The sequence below is a fragment of the Mesocricetus auratus genome, unplaced genomic scaffold, assembly GCF_017639785.1.
Source record: "Mesocricetus auratus isolate SY011 unplaced genomic scaffold, BCM_Maur_2.0 Super-Scaffold_100707, whole genome shotgun sequence".
NCBI lineage: Eukaryota > Metazoa > Chordata > Mammalia > Rodentia > Cricetidae > Mesocricetus > Mesocricetus auratus.
The window spans coordinates 16,432,338-16,438,688 of record NW_024429269.1 but is presented as its reverse complement, the minus strand read 5'-3'; the positions used below and the strand labels follow the sequence as shown (position 1 = coordinate 16,438,688).

At 42.1% G+C, this 6,351-nt stretch overlaps 1 pseudogene; it reads left to right on the top strand.

Moving 5' to 3' along the window:
* Positions 1 to 636: 636 nt before the first annotated feature.
* On the top strand, positions 637 to 5,261 carry LOC121137807 (annotated as a pseudogene).
* The last annotated feature ends 1,090 nt before the right edge of the window (positions 5,262 to 6,351 follow it).

The following is a 6,351-nucleotide window of genomic DNA, read 5'->3' as shown; positions in this document are numbered from 1 at the left end:
ATCATCCTTTGTCACATCGTAGAACAATTATGGTCATATTATTAACTTCCACAAAAATGGGTGATTCATCAGATACATATTTCCAAATTCAAGATTTATTTCATTGCTAATATTAATTTAGCAAAATAAGTGTTTCACATTACCTACTTATCCACAAAAAGTTAGAATTTCCGTTTATTTTAGTCTTGAAGGTCTTTATGATCGTCAGTTTCAAAGGCTTTGCATGTATTTAGGGTTGCTCTAGTGTACTTCACAGCTGGAGTTTAATAGTATGCTTTTAAAGGATGTTACTCCAAGATGTCTTATATCTTTTAAAGGCTATTGTGAGTGTAATTGTTTCCCTGTTTCCTTTCTCAGTATATCTGTCACTGTATACAGGAAGAATATTGAATTTTGCGTCTTGGTTTTGCACCCTTCCACTTATATGACTGTATTCATGAACTTTAAAGGACTTCTGATAAAATTTAGTTTTATTTGTTGAGAATCATATCATCTGCAGTAAGGAAATTTGCACTTCACACTTTTCCATTGCTATCTACTTTGTCTCCTTCAGCTGTCTTCTTGCTCCAGCTAAGAATTCAAGTACTATATTGAATAGAAATGAAAAGTGTGGGAGGCTTGTGGGACTGTGGAGACATGATCAGCTTTGGAGCAGTTTCAGGACTTCGCGGGCAGCGCTTGGCGCTAGCTGTGGCGCAGCGATTTCAAACACATATCTGTGGCTTTCATTTCAGTGCTGGTGAGAGCAAGAAGGCATCTGCCAATGTTTCAGATTCGATTTCGACTCAGTACCCTGCTGTGGATCATGAATTTGATGCTGTGGTTGCATGCGCTGGAGGGGCAGGGTTGTGAGCTGCATTTGGCCTTTGTGAGGCAGGGTTTAATGCTGCATGCCTTTCAAAACTCTTTCCTACCAGATCACATACTGTTGCAGCACAGAGAGGCATCAATGTGCTCTGGGGAACATGGAAGAGGACAACTGGAGGTGGCATTTCTACACAGTGAAAGGATCTGACTGGCTGGGGATCAGGATGTCATCCATTGCATGATAGAGCAAGCCCCTGAATCTTGGATGAGCTAGTAAATTGTGGCATGCCATTTAGCAGGAATGAAGATGGGAAGATTTATCAGTGTGTATTTGGTGGACAAAGTCTCAAGTTTGGGAAAGGTGGGCAGGATCATCGGTGTTGTTGTGTGGTTGATCGGACAGGCCACTCACTTTTGCGCACCTTGTATGGAAGGTCTCTGCGATATGACACCAGCTATTTTGTGAAGTATTTTGCCATAGAACTTTTGATGGAAAATGGGGAATGCCGTGGTGTCTTTGCACTGTGCATAGAAGATGGCTGCATACACCAAATAAGAGCAAAGAACACTGTTATTGCTACTGGGGGCCATGGGCAGACCTACTTCAGCTGTACATCCGGCCATACCAGCACAGGGGACGGCACAGCCATGGTTACCAGGGCTGGCTTTCATTGCCAGGACTTAGAGTTTGTTCAGTTCCACCCCAGAGGTATATACGGTGCTGGCTGTGTCATCAGAGAAGGATGCCGTGGAGAGAAAGGTATTCTCATCAACAGTCAAGGTGAAATATTCATGGAGAGATATGCCCCTGTTGCCAAGGACCTGGCATCCAGAGATGTTGTATCTCATTCCATAACTCCTGAGATCCATGAAGGAAGAGGCTGTGTCCCCAAGAAAAATCACGTCTTTCTGCAGTGCACCATCTGGCCCCTGAGCAGCTGGCCACACGTCTACCTGGGATTTCAGAGACGGTCATGATCTTCGCTGGTATGGATGTCACTAAGGAGCCCATCCCTTTTCTCCCCACTGTGTATTACAACATGAGTGGCATAGGAGTGAACCCCACAAAGCTATCTGCCCATGAGGGTGGGGACAAGTAAATTAGCACAGGTAGAGATAAAAGGAACTGAAAGGAAAAAGGACCTCCTCTTTTGGAAGCAGGCCATGCTTCTGACTCGCAGTTTGTGTGACTCTTTTTCTCTCTGGTAATTGAATATATTGTATCCCCTATAGCATTGGCTATCATCATTAGTCACAGTATTCCCTGCATGCCACCATGTTCCCCATCATCAAGATAATGTGCTGACTTTTGCTGACCTATGCAGATCTGTGTCTGCTAGATCTGGGATATGAGGACAGGGAAAAATTAGACAGACTACAGTCTAAAGATGAAGACAACCTTACATCAGTTTGAGCACACTTTTACACACAGATATAACAAGGAAATACATTATCCAAAGAGGCTGTTTGAATTCAGCAAGACATGAGCAGAATAACATGTTAATAAATGCCAGTAAAGCACATACTTAATATTAATGGGACAACAACATCTTTTCCCTGATTTTTCTCAGGACCAATTTAAACGCAATTGCCTGGCATATACAAGAGATTATATTCAGTGAAACCCAAAATCAAACCAAGAAGGCCATGTCAAGTTTAAAAGTGCACTCATCAGATTGTGTTATATAATTTGTTCTGACATCCAACAAGTGTAAAATATCTTGTAAATTAAATGTATATGTTTAACACAGGAGGCTTGAAATCACATCTAAGAACAATCCAGGGAACAAAATGCACTTCATTTGAGAAGCCCTCTGCATTCCCCCCCCCCATGGCTTCTCTCATGTTTTCCATTATTTACAATGCATTTTTCTGTTAACTGTGCTTCAACAATAAGAGAGTAAGCCTATGAAACTGTAATAAAGTCTCAAATGAAAGGCTTTTATTTATAGGCATTCAATTTGTCATGGTATACCTTCACAGCAATAGAACAGTGACAAAGGTATCCTCCCCCACTATCCCTAATCCATGTTTCCTTGAAGGACTGAATTCTTTTGTGTGATGCCTTAACATTATTAAGCTTAAAAATGTGTGTGTGTGTGTGTGTGTGTACAGACCCATGTGAGTATACACAAACTTGTGTGTATGCATGGGTACAGGCAACTGTGTTCATGTGAAGGTAGAAGATGGTGTCCAATCACTTAAAACCAGATTTGTAGGTTTTACAGGGCAGTCAGTGTATTATAAACTGGTCCTGAACTTCCATCTTTATGGTTAACAGCAAGTGCCTTTCACTGCTGAGCCACTGTTTACCAACATTAAGCTTTATCTTCACTAGGAAGTATTGTTTGTCTATTTACATCTCAAGGAAAGAAAAGGCAGAAATTAGAATGGGACCAACTGTCCAGCCCAGCACTGAAACCCAATGTGCTCCAAGCCCCATCTCAGAGACTGTGGCTGTTTTGCATGAGAGCGTCCACCTGCTCTGTGGAGAACAAGAGCTGGGCACAGCCCTGACATCCTGAGCTCCCCAGGTTGATGTGTCTTCATGGTCTCCTGCTTAGCCACAGAGACTAAAGTCCAGGGAATCTGTTGCCTGTCAGTACTCAGTAGTGAGATGGGCAGAGGAGTGTTCCTCAGATCCCAGAAACTCCCAGCAAGACCTGGAGCTCTTTCAGAGACCTTGTTTGCGCTTTTTCTCCTGATGCCTTTTCGTGCATTTCACCCATTGTGATAATGAGAGAAAATAAAAGAATGACAGCTACAGTCTTAAATGATGATACCAAATTCCAGCCACCAATTTATATACCATTAATATGCCCCTAAGTGCTTTCAGGTTGTATTTATTATGGACATGTAATTGGCTGGAGTCACAGAGAGACCTGGCAAAATTATCATGAGATTGTCTTGTGTAATAAAAAATACACAGAAATCATCAACTGAGACTGAATATTCAGGGCAATAGTATAGATGCTTCTATGAAATGTTCCTTGTGTGGAGATAACAGGACTTGATATTAGACTTTTACAAGATAATCTGGTTTAGTAAAATCTGTTTTCAAATAATTATAACTTCTGTGTGTCTCTCTGTCTGTCTCTGTCTGTCTATCTCTGTCTCTGTCTCTGTCTCTGTCTCTGTCTCTCTCTCTCTCTCTCTCTCTCTCTCTCTCTAGACTACTAGTCAATACTGGGTATCTTCCTCTATTGTGTTCCTCCTTTATTCATATACATATCTGGTAGAGGTTCTCATGAAACTGAAGCTCACCAACTGGACAACACTGACTGACTGGCAAGACCACAGTGTTCTCTGTTTCCAGGGCTCTAACTGCAGGGGCTTGGACAGCACTGGATCCTTACTTGGTTGCTGGAGATCAGCACATAGGTCCTCATGATTCACAGCAACTGACACGCACGCATCTACTTAGCCTCTAAGGACTATTTAATTATTTCCTCTTACATAGTCACAGAAAATAAGCAAAGGAGATCTTCTGACATTCTGAGAGACTGTCCTTCACCATATGTGTTAAAAGTGGCTCTGTTAACTGCAAAATTTATACCCAGTAATGGAGGATATTGTTTCAGGTCCTGGTGTTCACAGAGAACTTCATGGACATGTGAGAACTTTTTTTAAATTAAGCCTTGTTGAATAATAAATATTGAGAAATAAACACATGACAATGGTCTGTCTACAGGTGCATTAAAGAGAGCACATGACTCATTATGAAGCTGACTTCTGGTCCTCCACATAATCCCACTGAATAACACACATGTGTGCAAAGCAGCTTCACCCTCAGCAGGGACAGGTTTCCCCATTCTCCCTTTTAAGTGCTATTCCTTTTAACTACCAAGAAATACAGGAAGCAAATCGACGTCTATGGAGACAACACTTTTTCTCTCTGCACAAGGGACTTGTGGCCTATAATGACATAAAACCTCATTTCCTGTTTTAGTCAATGTAGGAAAGACAGCCAGTGCACAGGCAGTGTCAGCCACTGAGATTTTACACTTATCTAAGACTGAGGAAACAACATTCATAGAGAGGGACATGGGCCCCATGCCTCCCCGCAGCCTGCTCTGTGTGCTGGTGGCCTTGGCCTTCTCTGGTAAGGATGTCTCACATTAGCTAAGGAAATAAGCAGGAAGCATTGCCCCAGGCACACAGCAGCTCACATGGATGTGAGAGGGAATGGGATTAGGGAGAAGCAAGCAGAATGTGTCTTCAGTTAGGTTGTCTAGGGCCTAAACTTATGGAATTCCAATTGTGATTTATTCACATTTCCATAAAATAAGATTCTTCTTTCTTGTGATTGTTCTGCAGGACACAATTTGGCCCAGACAGTGACTCAGATCCAATCAACTGCGAGCACACAGGAGGGGGGAAGAAGTCAATCTGGAGTGTTCATCCGAGACAAGTCAGAAATTATATCACCTTTTACGGTACAAGCAGCTTCCTAGTGGGGAGATGATTTTTCTTATTTGCCAAATTTCTTCTTCTACTAAAACTGAGAGGAGTGGCTGCTACTCTGTCATCTTTCAGAGATCAGCCAGGTCCATCAGCCTTGTCATTTCAGCCTCACAGAAAGAAGATTCTGTGATGTATTTCTGTGCACTCTTGGAATGGACTCACAGTGCTTGAATCGCTAGCAGAAGCTGAACAAAACTGGAGCTGCTTGAGCACAGCCTCCCCCTCAGGGAGCCCAGCTGGGAAGCCCACCTGTGCACCACGACAAGAAGGTCCAGCTGTGGCTGCTGTGTGTGGTCTGCATCAGAAGTGTGTTTCTAAGGAAAACCTCAGTTTATGCAATTTAAAAACAGTCATAGTGAGTGGCTTTATTTTAATACTTTGTCTTGAAAGTATTTATCTAAAAATAGACCACAGAGAGCATGTGTAATATTCTCTACACCCGAGAATCTTTCACCACAATGGTTTAAACTGTTGGTTTCTCTTTAAGTTGGCAACAACACACACCTCAGACTAAGCATCTAGAAGAGCAATGAACGTGGTTTCCTGGTGAACATGAGAGAAACAGAGCCATCATGAGTGAAGTATTCAGAGGTACAATATGAGGAGTTCACCCCATGGAACTGCTGGTGGTTCCTGGGGAGTCCTCACAAATCATTATCTTTTCATCTGGTACTGAGCCTGAGATACTGAAGGTCAGCTAGACCAGAACAGGGAAGGACAGTTGCATGAAGGCAGCACCTGGTTGTACTGATACTTTTTAAAATACAGTGAGGCTCATAAGATGATTGGAATATAGAATGATAGACCTCTCCCATTGCCCTAATCTCTCTTATTGAGTGAAATTCAAAAGCACCCATGGTTTTTCCAACAAGCTACACTCAGACTTGATGCAACATAAAGAAAATCTATAGAGGTGAGTAGAGAGTTAATAGTAAATTGAGCTGGAACCTTATGGAAATCTTATGTTTCTGGGCCTGAATCTACTGAGGCACATAAAACTATAAATACATATAAATATATCACCCCTGTTTCTGAACTGTCCTGAAGTTGCTTTTGCTGTATAGAACCTACAAACAGAAT